This window comes from Lagopus muta, chromosome 2 (assembly GCF_023343835.1).
Source record: "Lagopus muta isolate bLagMut1 chromosome 2, bLagMut1 primary, whole genome shotgun sequence".
Classification (NCBI taxonomy): Eukaryota; Metazoa; Chordata; class Aves; order Galliformes; family Phasianidae; genus Lagopus; species Lagopus muta.
The window spans coordinates 35,597,748-35,614,130 of record NC_064434.1 but is presented as its reverse complement, the minus strand read 5'-3'; the positions used below and the strand labels follow the sequence as shown (position 1 = coordinate 35,614,130).

Genomic DNA, 16,383 nt, shown 5'->3' with positions numbered 1-16,383 from the left:
TTTGTAGAGAAATGACAGGATTCTGCTTGCACCAATGCAGACGTAGAGTAGGGTGGCTGGATGACTTCTGCCAAGATACAGAGTTGCCTCTCTGCAGGAGTCAGGAAAGACTCAAAGCATCTTCACTGTATGAATGTTGGGAAAAAATAGGAAAATGAATTCTTTGTACTGCAAAGTAAATTTCCTGAATGAATCTTCTTTGCATTCAAGTGGAGTGTGTGCTCCAATAGGTGGTGGAATTTAACAAGAGAATGTTGGTAGTCCGCATTGCTAGTGCAAAAAGTGAAAAGGCTTTTCAGTTCATCAAGGGCCTGACCTAGGGCCCAGCTTATCCCCCTTTCTTCTCTCCTTCACTGGCAGTCTTCATGTCCTGTTCCCTGCCAACATGGAGTCCAGTGGTTTGCCTTAGCTGCTGAATGGAATTCTCTCATTCACACGGATGTCTGCAGAAGTGCCGAGCAACTTAAAGATAAACTTTAGGAGAAAAGCTGAAGATAAATCAGTAAAAATACCTTGAACAAGTCAAGATCCTTTCACCAAGTGGATGTGTTGTTTATTTCCGGATGCTCTGGTTTCCCCACGCTTAGCTCTGTTTTGGAGCCATGATTTAGACAGGCGTTTTAAGTTAGCTTGGCTCCTCTCAGCCAAAACTTCCTTCGTGTTTGTTACTGATTCTGGTGTGTAAATAGGCAGGTTATTTATCTTGCCCTGGCCAAGAAAATGGTGAGTTAAAATTTAAAGATGCCATGGGCACAAGTGCTGACTAATGGTTACTGTCTTGAGTACACAGAAATCAATTTGGACCTTGTCTGATGAGCGCTGCTGCTTTTTTTTTTTTCATATAAAGCAATACAGAAAAATTGAGAAATAAATGCATTCACTTAAGATAACATTGTGTGACAGCTGAGAACAATTAAAACTCTTACTTGCAGCTATATTTTTTTCCTTTCTACAGTAGGTGGGTGGTGTCTGCAGCTCTGAGTAGTTGGGTATTTGTCACGGGTCTGATCTTATCATTCACATGGGAAGAAAAACTGTCATGCAAGGTTATTTATTTTACAGCCTTTTCTCCTGGCTTTGCACAACACACAGATCTTGGTAGATGAGAAAGGATTTTTTTTTTTTTTTTCTTACGAGAGTCTTTTTAGCAATAAACACACGCCTAACTGTAAGAGAAAAAAGTTTCACAGCCTAACTTGTTTTGTGAAGCCCAAACATTTGTGAAGCTTACAAACCCTCAAACTTTGCATAATGTGCCCATCTCTGATCTCAAACATGAGGTGGCAGAAGAGGGAAGTGTTACTTTTTTTAACCAACAACTTATGACTGTGTCAACACATGACAATTTGTCAAAGCTTTCTGTAGTGGTGCTGTAAATTAATTTTTAGCATCAGTTGTGAGTGGTAAACACTTCATGCGGTGTGAACAGCTCTTAGTACAGTGTGAGTTGTCAGCAGCTTGCTATCTACCCTAAAAGAAAAAAAAAAAAAATGAAGGAGGGAAGGATGAAAGCTCAGTTACCAGTATAAAATGGATCTGAGTCTGCAAAAATTAGACATGTGGTGCTATTTTTTTCTTCCTCCATACCAGTCAACTCAACCTTGAAATGTAGTGCTTGGTTTTTCCAATAATAAGAACCTGGCTTCCAGTCTGGGGTTTGAAAATCACAGCTTTTCATCATGTGCATGGAAATAGTGCCTGAAAGCATATGGGTTTCTCTATTCACTAGATAGCTAGGTGAAGTTGGGCCCTCTCTTCACCTTTGAGTTGTGCCTCTGTTTGCTTTAAAAGCAGAACGTGTCCTGCATACGTGAGCCTGCTCCTTTGCTGAGAAGTCTCACATAAATGACATAAAATGAAAAAAAAAGATGTCAGGCCAAAAAGAAATATTGAGGGCTGAGTTCTGTCTCTCCCTTGCATGTCTCCATGATGTTTCTCCTTGCCCATCTGAGCCACTGTGGTTCATACAGTAGGAGTTGACATGATGGAAGAAAATGATTTGGTATGAAAAGCTGGGAAGTACGTACTGTAGAAAACAAGTTTTCAGATACAAACCTATTTTAATCTGTCACTTCAACAGAACAAGTAGTAATAACCTCCCAACCTAACAATGACTGTGAAGTTGAACATTAATTCGTTCAGTCATTGAATTGCTAACTTGTCTAAAACTTGCAAGTGAACACCCACTCAAGAGAGAAAAAGAACTTGGTGCCTAGAGTTCTTGGCCTTGCTGAAATCACCTAGATTTTTTGTCACTAATGCCAATATTTCATTTTGTGTTTCCTGAGAATGCTTCAAGTAGAGCTAGATGAGAAAAGCAGCTGAACCAGGTTGTTGGCTGCTTTGATATGTTCAGTATGTTTTTGTTCTCAAGCACAGTTGCTCTCAGCTCCAGCCCTCTAGGTCAGCTTTGACTGTGCTTTGGCACTTGTTCCTGTAAATGGGCGACACAATTGAAGCTTGGCATGGGAACTTTGTATAGTCCTACTAAGGCTGTTTTTAACCTGAAATTAACCTGAAAAACCTGAATAATGATTTTAGAGAAAAAGATGACTTTATTTGCGTATTTGCTCACAAAGAATTTTGGTTTTATTTCCTTTTCCAGATATAACTGTAGGTGCTTCTCGTGTGAAAGAGCTGAGCCACACCATCCAGTAAACTGTCTAAAGCAACTGTTGGCTTGCTTGGAAATCACTTCCAGAACTGTGTTGTAAGTATTTTTGCAAAAGCAGCACAAAGTGGTTTCTTCAGTTCGGGAGGATTTTTGATGTTTTGATTGTTCCTTATAATTTCATAGTTTTATTCCAACACCTACTAGACAGCGGCAGTATACATGAGAATATCATCTTCAGACTATGATGTCTGAAGAATTTAGCAAAAGCCCATTAAAAGCTTTTACCTGACTTGCTCAGGAAAACACCCAAATCTAGAAATAAGTTTGGTAAAATACGTATTGATCTCTTGTTGTTTGCCAGTACAGTTTTTCATTCTGTGCCATACATGAGTTTTTTTACTGTTCATCCTTGTTTCCATTTTTGCTCTTGAGCATTTTAGCTGTGGGGCATAAACTTTGAGCTGTCTAAATTCAAAGTACTCCATGGATAGCTGCCCTAAGTAAGCTGAAAAGAGCACTGTTTTGTCTCTTCCAGCATGTTGCGGTATGGATAGGGAACCTCAGTATGCTGTGAGTGGCAGTGGTTTTGATCAGCTGTGTCTGTCTCAGTGATGACTATGTATGTCAATGAAAAATGCCCCATTTCATGTTAAAAGCCAATTGCATTGAGTACAGCATTGTGAGTGTTTACTCTTAAAATCATAGTATCATCCCAGAAGAATTCAAGAATAACACCAAGAAAACCTCATTATGCTATTTTATACCATTACTTTTGAAAACATAATCCATTTGCAGATGTTTATGAGCTGAAATTTTACACCTCTTTGATTTCTCTTCTTATTCATTTATCTGCTGATGATGATGCAGGTTATCTTGATATGAGAACTATTTATGACTTCATTGCATTTCCCTTGAAATGGCCTCTGATAATGTCGTCACTTCAGAGAAAAAGGGTGGGAGCATTAGTGACTCAGGTCTCAAGTCACTTAAAGTTAAGGACTTTGTACAGGTTGTTCACACTGCTTAGCACCTTGCAAAATATTCTCTGCAGGTTACATTTAGTGTACAAAACCAGTTTTTTTGTTTTTAATGTGCTAATCACGGAGTCTTTCAAACCCAATGGTAAAGCAATTGAAAGCAGATTTCATGGAGTAGGTTTCTTGTTTGTTGATTTCCGTTCTGTGTAGTCAACTGACACATCTGGATTGCTCTCTAGGTGAGTCTGTGTGTCACAAAAATCTTTGACTAGTTCTGCCAGGTTCCCATACTGCCTTCTCACCATTGCTCTGCAAGTCCTGTGCTTAGTTTAATTCAACATGGGTGGACAAGAATAGAAGTTGAAAAAGATGTGGTTGTTGTCAATTATGGGTTACCTGTGCTGTGGCAAATGGACAGACAATCAGGGGGTTGCTTTGGGAAAATTTTGTAGAAATTTGGAAAAAGACAAGATGTTTGGTTTTGGCATCTTGCCTGCACACGGTCTGTGTGATGCTGGAATTTAAATCACAACCCAAGCTGATGTTTTCAGCACGGGAGGCACCCTGGGGGTCACAAGTGCCTCTGGTCTTCTCCTGTACAGCATTGCAAGGCATCCCAGCAGAGCAGCCTGCTACGTCCTGGCCCTGCTGTACAGCTGTCCATATGCATCAAAGGATGTTTCACGGGGAACCTCTGGTTTTCTTGCTGTTAACACTGTATTTTAATTCATTGTATGTTATGGCTTTTGAGTCCCAGAGGCACCAGGAGCATTTATTTAATTGACCCTGAGGTAGTCACTGCTTGCTTTGTATGTCCAGATCAGACTTGGTGTCCCAGGGCGTACTACTGAGGCTGCTGTGCAGTTTTGTTTCTACCTGGTTCCTGAAGGACTCACTACACCACTGTGGCTTTCTGCCTCACGTCCTTTGAATTCAACTGCATTAATCTCTTTAATGGTGTCAGAAGGCCAGAGAGACATACTGTCTCTCTTTGAATCCTCAAAGAACAAATGTGTGCTTTTAAATAGTTAAAAAGAAATGTTAATTATGATTCACAGATAGTTTTAACCCAAATATTAAGTAATATCAAATGCTGACGTTTTCAATCAGTAATTGTTTTTCCAGCTGCTGAGTGGGACTAACTATTAAATATTTTTAGAAGGTTATTTTTGCAGCTGCTCAAGAGCTTTAAGCATAAAAGTCTTAGGTTATTTTGTCGGGCTTGACAACCTTGGCTGCACAGTGGGCAAAAGTTAATGACAGTCTGTGGTGAAAGTGGAATGGTGACATTCTTCTGATACACCTTGGTTAGTTGTGGAAGGTTTGGGCTGCATCCAGATAAGCTGAAAATAGCATTCTGGGCTCTTTTGAAAGTTTGTGGTTTTTCAACATTTTCTGACAAAAATCTACAGTCTTTTTTTTCTTTCTTACTATGTTGGTTATTACACATACATGAAAATTAGTTTTTTCCTCTCTGTATCTTGAGAATTTTCGTGTTTCATAGAGTGTGAATTATTTTATGAAATAATGGTTTGTCTTGTAGCAAATAATATAATACTACAGAATTTTGTCTTAGAAATGTATATAATGTGCCTTTCAATAAGAGATCTTACGAGCTTTTCAAATATCAATTAAAGCACCGATCATGGAGGAACACTGTTCTCACCCATCAGAAAGACTAGTTAGATGCAGTACCCTGACTGTAAGTACACTGCTCACATTTACACAGTGATTCTTCAGTCAAACGGGTAAAATATTTTCATACAATGGCTTACTGGTAGCTTTTCTTCATCTGATTGCTCATTTTGTTGTAATGCCTAGCAGTGCTGGAGAATTTACTTTGGAATATAGCTTTTCTGTGCATCTCCTTGCTTTGGTTTCCCACTAAATCTATTCTGTTGTCTCCCAACACTGATGTTTGCAGCAAGCATTTGCTGTAATTCATGGAAACTATGAAAATACTTTAGAAAATCACTGATATATTTTGATCAGGCCATAATTATTAGCACAGAATGCACAAAGAACACTGAGAGCTAGAGAAAAGCTGATGCTGGTGGGGGAAAAGGTGAAATACTGAAGGTGAAATTCTGTTTAATATTCAATTGTGGGCTTTTTAAAGCCAAATTAAAAAAAGAAGTAGAATAAAAAGCTTCCACAAAGCAGAAGTGTGAGTGAAATGAAACGTAGTGGCTAGACAAACGAAAAAAAAACCAAATACATTCATTAAACAACACACCAAATTGAAATTTTAGAGCTCCAATAGAAAAGGTAGTCTGTCGGCCACCCAGCTTGGACAGGGCACCCAACTGGAACTCATGGTCTGGGTTCATTTACCCGCCTTGGTCACAGGTTTCCTGTGTGTTCTCAGGCAACCTTTTTCATCTGCCCCATGACTGACTTCCTCATTTTTAAAACAGAGATCGTCGTCCTCCCTTCCGGAGGTGTGTCGTGAAGGTGCAGCCTACTGGTGCTTTTAAAAACATGAATGTTGCAATGGGAAGAGCCAGCCTAGGGACTCGAGTGAGAAGGATGAGCTTCCTCACAAAGAAAAATGGCCTGTGCTTCTGTTATTTACTTTCTGGGAGTGGATAGAAGTGATTTTCAGATCTAGAAAGGTTTTAGTGATTTTTTTTTTTCTATTTTGTATCTTTCCGATCTGTTTGTCATGGAATTTGGCTGTCCCTGTGCAGCAGCAAGCAGTTGGAATATTCCTTGTCTCTCACCTTTCTCCTCACGGTCTGCCTCCTTCTAGCTTTGAGTCATTCTTATCTGCTTGACACACACGACCCACACAAACCCAACTGGATCAGAAATGCAGATTCTGTCATCTGCTGAATTACACAGAGATCTCTTGACATTTAAATATGAGTGTGTGTAAGAAAGAAACTGGAAAATGCTTGAGCCTTTTCAGCAGGTTACCTGAAGTGACCCTTAGCTGTTGAAAAAGGCACTATGAGGGAGCCATCCGTCACCTCGTGGCCTCCTGGCAAGATGTACATTGGCACATTGTTGCTTTCACATGATGAGGGTATCTCAGTACTAGCACTAGCACTACAGTTAGCCTTCTGCTCCTCCACTCAAGTCCCTAATAGGCAAATATTCATTTAAGTGATTTCAATATGAATCTCACACGGATGCTAATTCTGAGTAAGGAATCAGAAATGACAAGTCACATGCCTTTTGATGTGTCCTTTTATCTCATGTGGGTTGATATTTAAACTTTTCTCAGCATTTACAGGAATTATTTTTCTCTGGGAAGACGGTGTGGAGCTCTGTACTTTCTTTCTCTTCCCCCCTTAGTAATGCTCTTCTTTAGCCACTGACAAGATCGTGAAACTACAAACAGGTTTTCATTCTGAACAAATCCACCTTTTGTTTTCTCTTTGATTCTGCTATGACAGCTGTTTCTGTTTTCTGTCCTCCCACCTTCTTCATACTTTCTTTTTGCTTTGGCCATGTTTTTGCAAACCTTCCTTGGACTTGACCCTCAATTTTCTTGGAGTCGCTGGGGTTAATGAGAGATCCTCTTCATTGGAACCTGTGTAACCTTCCCATCCATTATGTATTTCAGTCTTTCTCCCATGGACACAGAAATGCCTCCCCTGCTTTCCTCTGAGATCTGTACTATGCCAGATGTTTTTCTGCCACCAGTTCTCTGTCTCCAAAGCCTTCCCTTCTCTGCTTGCTTCTTACTTTTGAATGGCAATCAATCTTTCCCTTGGGAAGTTTGGCTTATCTTCACCAACTGTTTGTCAAATTGCTTTCCTGTTTATTTTTCTCCACCATTTATTTCACTGCACTAGTTTTCCCTCTCTCATGGAGAGACTTGTGAGCAGCCTTGTTGATATAGGTCAGGGTGCTCCCATTTTAGGTGAATAAAGAACCAGCTTCCCATTTGGAGAGAAGCATTGCCACTCTGGGTCGGCTGCTATATCTAATTTAAACATCTAAATGTGAAGATATTCAGTCGCGGGAAGAGTGATGTATCATCCCTTCAGAGACCGGTTAACTCCATCCCCAGCCCTGAGAAAACATGGCTGAGCTTGAACTTTGCTGCTGCTGCTGTTGCTGCTGACCATCTCCTCTCTGCTTGTAGTACTTTTTTCTTTACCAATTGGAAAGCCTGGGAATTTGCTCTCCTTATAGCTCTGAAGGAGCGGTGCCTGAAAGCTTGGCAATTGCTTAGCTGTCTGTTGCTGTTTCAACCCCATGTCTGAGCTACAAGTATCTAATTGTGAAAGTAACTTAGTCTTTCACCAAAGAAGTGATTTTCTTCCTGGAAATCGGGAAGCCTGCCATTTAACGCACTGTAATTGACTTCAGCTGAAAGATTCAATATATTTATCTAGGATTATGGTTCAATAAAATCTGATTGTGCCTAGAGCAGAAGGACTCATAGAAAAGCTCAAGGATTGTCGTCCGCGTTTGCCTGGACAAGCTAAATCACATCTTCTGATCCTGACAGTTGAGGTTATTCCACTTCTTGACCTGTCCATCCTCGCAGCATGTTGGCAGGAATAGTTTCCAGCAGTCTTGTTTTACACATGGACAAAGCTGAGTGTCTGACACACTGTGCAGCATTCTTTACTCAGTTTTACATGACTAACTTTCTCATTTCAGTGTGCCCTCCTGGTGTCGGGGTTGGGGAATGGGAAGTAAGCTCTGTCTGGTTTCATTATGATAGTGACGATAGCGCAATCCACGATGTATGGGAGATTAAAAGCCTTGTAACCTTACAGACCAAATTGTTCACAAGATCAAAATCTGAAGTCAGAGCAATGCCTAAACATCCTCTTGTCTTGCCTCACCCAGTGTAGAAATAAATAAGGGAAAACAAATATTTATTCAGAACATCCTCTCACTGTTTACCAAGTAGGAAGCTTTGTTGGGCCAATTTCTGCATATAAATACTCACTGGCTATCATGTATTGGCTTTTATGACTCTATACTGTAATAACAAAAAGCCTTTTTGCCCAAGTATTTATTAAAGTGTTTTTGTTAGCCACTCTGATCAAATGGGAAAGCATTCAATTTCATTTTTCACTTACAGAACTTCAGGAAAAAGCAGAGACTTTTTCAGTGTGATGAGAACATGGCACAGGTAATTAGTAATTTGGGATGATGGCCTAATAGGTTGTGTGCCCAGTATCCTTGTGGCATTCTGAGAACTCAAGCATTGTTACTCTTCCGAGAGATGTTTCCCAAGCCGTAGCCCTTGACCCAAACTTGACTGTACATTATTAGCTGTTCTCACCTGGTGCTATTCTTCTTTTCTCAGTTATTTCTGTCAAGATTACACCATTGCAAACAGGAAAGGAGAAATATGCTTTCAGACCAAAATAATTGATTTTGTTGGTTCTGGCATGCTGACTATATAAGCAGTAAAATATGTAATATTGCTTGGTACAGCATTTGCAGTATTAATCATTCTTTATGCAACTCCCTATTTTTTTACAAAAATTAAAACAAATGCCAGGGCTGCAGAGAGTAATAAAACAAGGTAATCAAGGCAGAATAGGCAGGTTCAGTGATATGAGTCAAAAATAAAACAAAAGCCACCAAAAGCCATAAGAACTGGAAATAGAAGCTCTTCTCCATGGCTATACTATGGTTCTTAGGAGAAGAGCAAAGAATTTCATTACAGAAGTGAGCTGACACTAACTACACTTCTATTTGCAGAGGGCATGAAACTGAAGAAGAAAATAAATGAAGTGTCCAAATTTTATGTTTGAATTAAGCTGGTGCAGAGAACTAGACAGACATTTAGCATACAGTTTTTCTTCATTCAGTAATCTTTCTTTTTGAAATGCTTCTATTTTGCCTTGCCTGCCATGCCTTTATTTTTTTCATCTTGACGTTCAGGAGATGGTTCAAAATGAACCAAAAAGCTACCATGGCAGATACAAGCAATCCTACAAACTTTGCCCAGTTGACATGTGTCAGAACACTGATGCAGCTTCGTACACTACTTACTCACATGCAGTGCCAGACAATGAACATTTTGTTAGTATTGGCAACTCCTGAACTAAGTAGGATTTTTTCACTGGTTTGCTTGAGAGTGCAAAGTGCTTTTAATTTCCATTCTTCTGTCTGAGCATTGCCACCCTTGTACCTTGGAGTAATAAAACTTCAAAGAGTTGATAAAAATTACAGTTGAAGGCAGATGTTATTCCAGGTCAGAAAGATAAAAACCAGTGCTAGCCAAGTGCAGTCATCTTATATCTAACCAAAATACTGTGTGTCTTCATATTTTGGGAATGTGTTTCCATTTCTCTCTCCAAAGTAACTAACACAGATGAAAGCACTGTTCATAAAAATACAAGATTATCCAAATATTTTGCAAAGTTGATGACACTTGGTTTCTGTGCTGAATATGGATAAAACTGTAAGCTTATGGACATCATTTCTAAATCACAAGTGAGACTGCATCTTGTTTAGTATTCTCACCATTTTGTTTCATGAGTATATCTATGAAGTAATTTTTTACTTCAAAAGAGCTTGTAAATTTCTTGCTTTATGATTTTTTTTTTTTTTTTTGTCATTTAAAATGCAAGACTTTTATTTAAATTCACCGTATCCTGCCAAACTCGACAGGGAGAAAGTATAGTATTTTGCAGATATTCTTAGTTTCAAGTCCAGTTGTGTACCACTGTTAGGGAAGTAAAATGTAATGTCATCTCCAGCCCGTAAATCATTTTCTTTCCCCTTTTTATCATTTTGTTCCATCTTTTCTTCTGCAAGACAATTTTAGATTTTTTCTGTCTCCTTGCTTTAATAGCTATCATTGTATTACTCTATGCAGTCTTCATTTAGATGGGTCCTCCTTCATTTTCTCCAAAGTATAGTGAGGATCTGGGCATCACATCAGCAGTGCAGACCATTTATCTACTGTTAAATTTTTCAAATACTGCCCCATAATCTATAAATTATTGTTCTATTTAACCGAGCTCTGCTTTCAGTTCTGATCTGTGTGGTGTGGTCAGCCTAGTGCTCCTGCCCAAGTCCTTTCTTTTCTATTTTCATATTGATACTGTAGCCGAATCCTCTTTCTTTTTAGGTCTCATACCTGTTTCACTTTTTGATTCCTTTGTTCTAATGATGCTACTGTTCCAGGGCAGATTACTTGGCAGTGACCCACAGTGTGGCTGTCGAGTGTCATCTGTATCCTGGTAGAAGGAACTGCCCTGTTTGTGTCACTTTTGCTTTAGAAAATAGTACTAGAGGCATTTGCGGTCTTACTTGATCTTTGCTTGTTTGGAAGATGTGAAAATAATTAATCATAGAAATGGCTTATTTTGGGGAGGTGTAGCCTGAGGAAGGTAGACGTGTGAGAGTGTGTGTTTGTTGGTAGTGTCAGAAAGGGAATCCCTCCATTGGGAATCACTGTTACCTGAGTACTAGTGTCAAAAGATGGGAAATCAGTGTGCTCTGAAACTTCATTGCACCGTGATTCTTCTTATATCAGTCTCTTCCCATAAGACACTTCACTTCAGAAAAGTGCAGAGAGAGGGGAAAAGAGAAGACTATTTTGGGGGGAGAAGTCCCATAGGGGAAGGAGGGAACCCTTCTTGGCATTTAATGCCAAGAAAATGCAATAAAATCAGTGCTTCCACTGAGAGTTGGCAGCGTATTCTTTCTGTAACAAGACCTGGTTTTGGTTTCTTTGTAGTACAGCCTGATTCAGACTGTAACGAGTTGACTGGAGAGACTGAAATCTGCTTTTGACAGATATTTCTCATGATCTGGCAAACATAAATACTCCTGTAAGCTGACAGGCAGCTTGTTTACATGTAAAAGAAAAAATAACACCAAAAAAACACACACACTCAGACACAAAGCAACATTCGGATCAGTCATTCTGATCAAGGCAGTGTCAATTATTAGGCTATAAAGGGAACTGATGACTCAACTTAGGCACAGCACTGCGGCGGTCTCCGATTTTCGGTTTCAGAACAGATTCTTTTCAGGAATTATTTTCATTTACACCTGATGTTCAAACCTGCTTCTGGAAGCGTATATCATTTTGTGTTCCAATCCAGGAAACCAATGTCAGCGTGTGCTGTTTTTGTGCAGAATGGAGAACACCTCCTTGTTCCTGAGTGGACGTTGGGCATCAGGTGGGAGAGGGCTTCCATGACCAATCGCATCATACCAGGACTGTACCCACACGCAGCCAGGACGTCAGTCACAGCATTAAGTTCATTGATCCGTGTGCATCCATAAAATTGAAAAGATCTTTGATTCAGAAGAGAATATTTTGATCAGATCCCGTGCTTAGTAATTCCAGCAAGTGCACTTGTAAAAATGAGTGACTCAGAAATTGAAATGCAAAGCATTTCTCTGAACGGTGGCCGGAAATTGGCTCTGAAAACTGAAACAAAGCCCAGACCGCAGCTTTATCTATTTACTTATTAATTTTAGATATGCGAAAATCCCTTTGTCTTTGGGAGACATTCTGATTCTTCTTGTAGTGCTTGCCAGTGCAATCCTTAGGCTATATGATCAACCCTGTCAGGACTGCCTGACACGTCTAATTTTTGGTTTAAAACAACGAGTTCCCCGTGAATGGATTCATTGCCTGTAGTGCTGTCTGATTCTGTCACAGCGTTCAGTAGAAGTTGGTGGAAGTATTAGACAGGACAGGATGTTGGAATATTTGAGGTCATGTAATATTAAGGAAGAAATCCACACTAGTGGAGTCAAATGGAGCGGCTCAGCTGCTGATTACCCAATGTATAAGTTATATATACAGCATACAAGGGTATCTCTCTCCTCCAGCATGAATAAATCCAAATGTTTCCATTAGTTACATGTTGCCCTGCCTCTTGCAGTGCAGATTGTGTTTCACTGCTGGATGCTTACTCCATTAGCACAGAGAGCCCCTTGTACTGTCAGCTTTTTGGTGTTAGTGGGGGGTTGCTGCAAAAAAAAACTTTGAAATCTGTGCATTGGGTTATGGATACCCTAACAGCACAAGGCTAAGAAGAAAGGAGAGTTGTGCTTATACCACAGGGAGGATGGAACCCGTATCTGTGTTCTTGTCCTCATTCTGCACCCACAGTATTTCTGCTTTCCTCTCTGTCGGCATCTGGGCACCTGCTGTTTGTCCTTGAGAGTGAGTTTGGATGCTCTGGACTCACCACACAGCCTTAGACAACATAGGAGCTGTTTCCTTGGTTGCTGTTATGCATTCCGAAGCCCACAAATGAGAATCATGGCAGAGGAAAACAAAGTGATATATGTGCTTAAGGGACTTGCAATTCCCATGGCAGGGCTAGTGAAGTAGTACTCATTTCAAAGAGAAGACAATCTGGGTGATTTTTCTTAATTACTGTTTACCTAAATAAATAAATAATGCATATTCATGGCTTTAACTAAAGTAACTGATGTTGAATTGTTTACCTCTCCAGAGGATAATTATCAGGGTGGGGTGGGGGGTGTACCAATTAATAATAAAACATCTAGACAAGATTACGGAATGTTCTGATTAGAATAGTAAACATTATGCTACAAATAAATGTAAATGCATGGAGCTGCCTTGAATTAAGGAAAAAAAACCAATACTTTGCTATCCAAAGAAACACACTGAGCAGCAGCAGCTCAATTGAAGGGGCTGTCGTCTTTAAGCTATTTTATATCACAAGGAGGTTGTTTCAGCATAAAGTTAGCTTCCTTGGTATGTTGTCCCTCAGTTCTCATCCAGAACAAAAGCACACAAATACTGGCATTCACACAGATTTGTGCAGCAGCTGTAATACCCATCAGCAGCGCTTTGAGTCTGTTGTGCGTTGATCCTTAAGCCCAGTGACAGAGAGTGTTTCATCTGTTTATATCAGTAGTAAACAAAACCTTCACTTGTGCTGTGAGCCTTCCTTCCACCTCCTTCACACAGTTCTTTGAATGAAATTCTTTGCTCATCTGAGAGTTTTAAATTTGGACCCATCTTTTCATGTCTTTTGGCTATGGTTTCTTATCCAGCTAATCAGCTCAAAGAGAGCCTGTGATGTGTATAGGATTTCTGTGGCAGCTGCATGCCATTAGGCTGAACGATTTAAAAAAGCATAATTGTAGTTTAATGCAGTAAATACAGACCAATCTACTGGTTTAACTTATAGTAGCAAGAGAACCGAGCCTTGGACTAGAGAGTGCTTGCTTGACTCTGCACAGATGGAGTGTGCAGTGATGGTGGAGCTGGCCTACCCCATAGTTTTATCAGTCTCCAGCTCTTTTGGACCAACAGAGGAGTGCAATTGAGCAGTGTAGTGCAACTGCACAGGGCTAGGGGAAGAAAATGAGTATAGAAGATGAGCAGAAAGGAGATTGTGATGTGGAAGGGCTGGGCTCTCCCTGCTCAGCTGAGTCTCTCACAGCCGGTCTTAGAAAAGCAAGATGCTGTTCTCTCCATGCCCTTCTCTAACATGGGCCCCAGAGGGAGATCTTCGGGGGATGAAGGAACCCCAACCTCCTCTAGACGAAGTCGTTCCATTTTGAGGCAGCGTCAGGAGTGCCTAGTGCGCTCTCTGGCACTTCTGCCCCTGGCTACTTTCTCATCTAGAAACCGAAAAGAGGCTTTTCTTTAACTGGAAGTGCGGTCTGACTGAGATGTGGTGGAGCTTTCCCTCATGTCTGTTGTTAGTGGAAGTGCCTGGCTGCACTCCGAAACAAAACATGATGTCGAGGAACAAGAGCTGGCAGAGGGGCATGATGGGCTGCATCATCCCTGCCAGAGATGGCAGGAAGGGCCTGGTGATTCCAATCCTTCTGAGTTCCCTGCAGCTCCTTCTGGCTCATGATTTTCCCTGTGCATGTTTTCTTTTTCTGCTGCGGTGGCTTTTTCCCTGACCATCCTGCTTGCTCTGCAGTGTCTGTGAGTGGTATCCACACCAGAGGACAAGGATGTTTACGCTGGGATAAAGCTCTTCATCTGCATCCTGTTCCACATGGCAGAGGGGACAATGTCATAAGAATAGTTATTTTTCCCAGCTGAAAAAACCTTTATGGGTTCCCTGCAAAAAGATTTCTGTGGATAGAAATACCCATCTTCACTGCACATTATTTTTTTTACATTTCTGAGAGTTCAGGCCATGCACTTGCTGGTGAAGCTGGCAGCAGCCATACCCGAGGTTGTGCTTGGAGCGCTGAGGAGGCGGCATGCGGCGGAGCTGTGCACGCTGTGTGCGTGGCACAGTAAGCCTGATAGCAGCTCACGATTAATTATCTGCGTATAAAAATTCCCCTACTCACTGTTTTGCTGTTAGAGACTTACTGGCAAGATTTATGACTCTGGTGAGCATGAAGTACCATTTCCTTTTTCTCAACATTACTGTGTGTAGCCTTGCTGGCTTTTCTTATTAAACAGACCTGAGTTCACACGAGAGGGAATGTATTTTTGAACCCCTTTCCCACTGTGATTCTTCCTTTCTTCTTTCTGTAATGGCAAGTGAAAATAAGCCACAAAGCATTTTAATTCCTTTTGACTTCCGCTTGCTTGGCACGGAGATGTAGAATCATCCTCCAAGCAAGCCCTCGGGGTCAGGCGCACCTTTTGCTGCTCTGCATCTCAGGGCGGTGTGAGATGCACGAGGTTCACTGTGTCTGCTATGACTCTTTTGCTTCTTTTTGCTGTAGCAAGCTGAAATGGTCTCTACCATCTCAGAGAGGGAAGAGTGGTATTTGGCCTCTACTTTGTGGCGTTGGTGATCGGAAAGGGAGATGGGTTCTGGAGGAATCAAGGTCAAGTTCAATAGACTGTTCAAGAGCCTTTGTCTTTCAGCAGCACCTGTCTGCTCAGATGATGTGGTCACTGCTGGAGCCAGAAAACTAGGCACCATTTACCTTACAGTTTGATGTGCAGTTATTTTGTTTAGCGTTTGTATGAGCTGAAATAGAATTCTTTCACTCTGTGCATATGCTCTGTCCCCTAGAGCATAGGGGACCATACATGCATCTTAGAGAAAGACTGTCTGTTTCTTCTTACCTAACATTAAGTATGTCTGTCTTCATTTCACACTCTAATGACTATTAGACTGAACTTCCTCAGCTGATGAATGCTCCTCTGACTTCACCCTGGTCAGAAGTCACCTGAAAATCACTTTCTCTGAAGTTGTGAGATGGTGTATTTTTTCCTGAATACGAAGGAAAAGGGAGCAATGTTGAGCTATTGCCATATTTTCCAGTCAGAGTCAGACATAGTTATTTTTGTAGTAGAGCTTAGAGGAAAACCGGTGGAAATGCCAGACAAACTTTCAAAAAAAAAAAAAAAGAAAAAGAAAAGTGTTAATACTTAAATATTGTTCATCTTTCACAGCATTTACTTATCTGTTTCCCACATGCTGAACGTTATTGGAGAGTTTTTGTGGTTAACTGTGACCTGTTCTTTCATTCAGCATGTTAACTGTTTTCTCATTTTGCAATTTTAAAAAGAAATTAGTAGTAAAAGTCTGACTGAGATAATTGTTCGAGCACTGAGTGGGAGCACCCTTTCAACAGGACAGGCATAAATTCTTGTGGTTCACATGCATTGGGGCATAAATCCAGTGAACTGCGTCATTTAGTGCCACCATGGGAAGCATCCTTACCCGAGAGACTGAGCACTAGCAAATCCACAATCATTTTCAGAGGCTGCATATTCTGTGACAGCAATTTCATCCTTATCGCTGAACCATCATATTTTGTCCAGCTCACATGTTTGTTAACCAAAATCTTTAAGGAGGAATATGTCAGAAGCCTGGATTTTTATCATATTTAATGCAAATCTGACTTTTATCATATGTTGGTTTTATCTGTTTTGGA

At 40.6% G+C, this 16,383-nt stretch overlaps 1 protein-coding gene across 3 annotated transcripts in view; it reads left to right on the top strand.

Annotated features, from left to right (window-relative positions):
• BACH2 (BTB domain and CNC homolog 2) overlaps positions 1 to 16,383 on the top strand; it is a 180,956-nt gene that overhangs the window by 81,103 nt on the left and 83,470 nt on the right. For all 3 annotated transcript variants that reach the window (XM_048937789.1, XM_048937788.1, XM_048937790.1), the window contains one exon: positions 2,606 to 2,710. The gene's annotated coding sequence lies outside the window, so the exon portion shown is untranslated. The remainder of the gene's footprint in view (positions 1 to 2,605; positions 2,711 to 16,383) is intronic.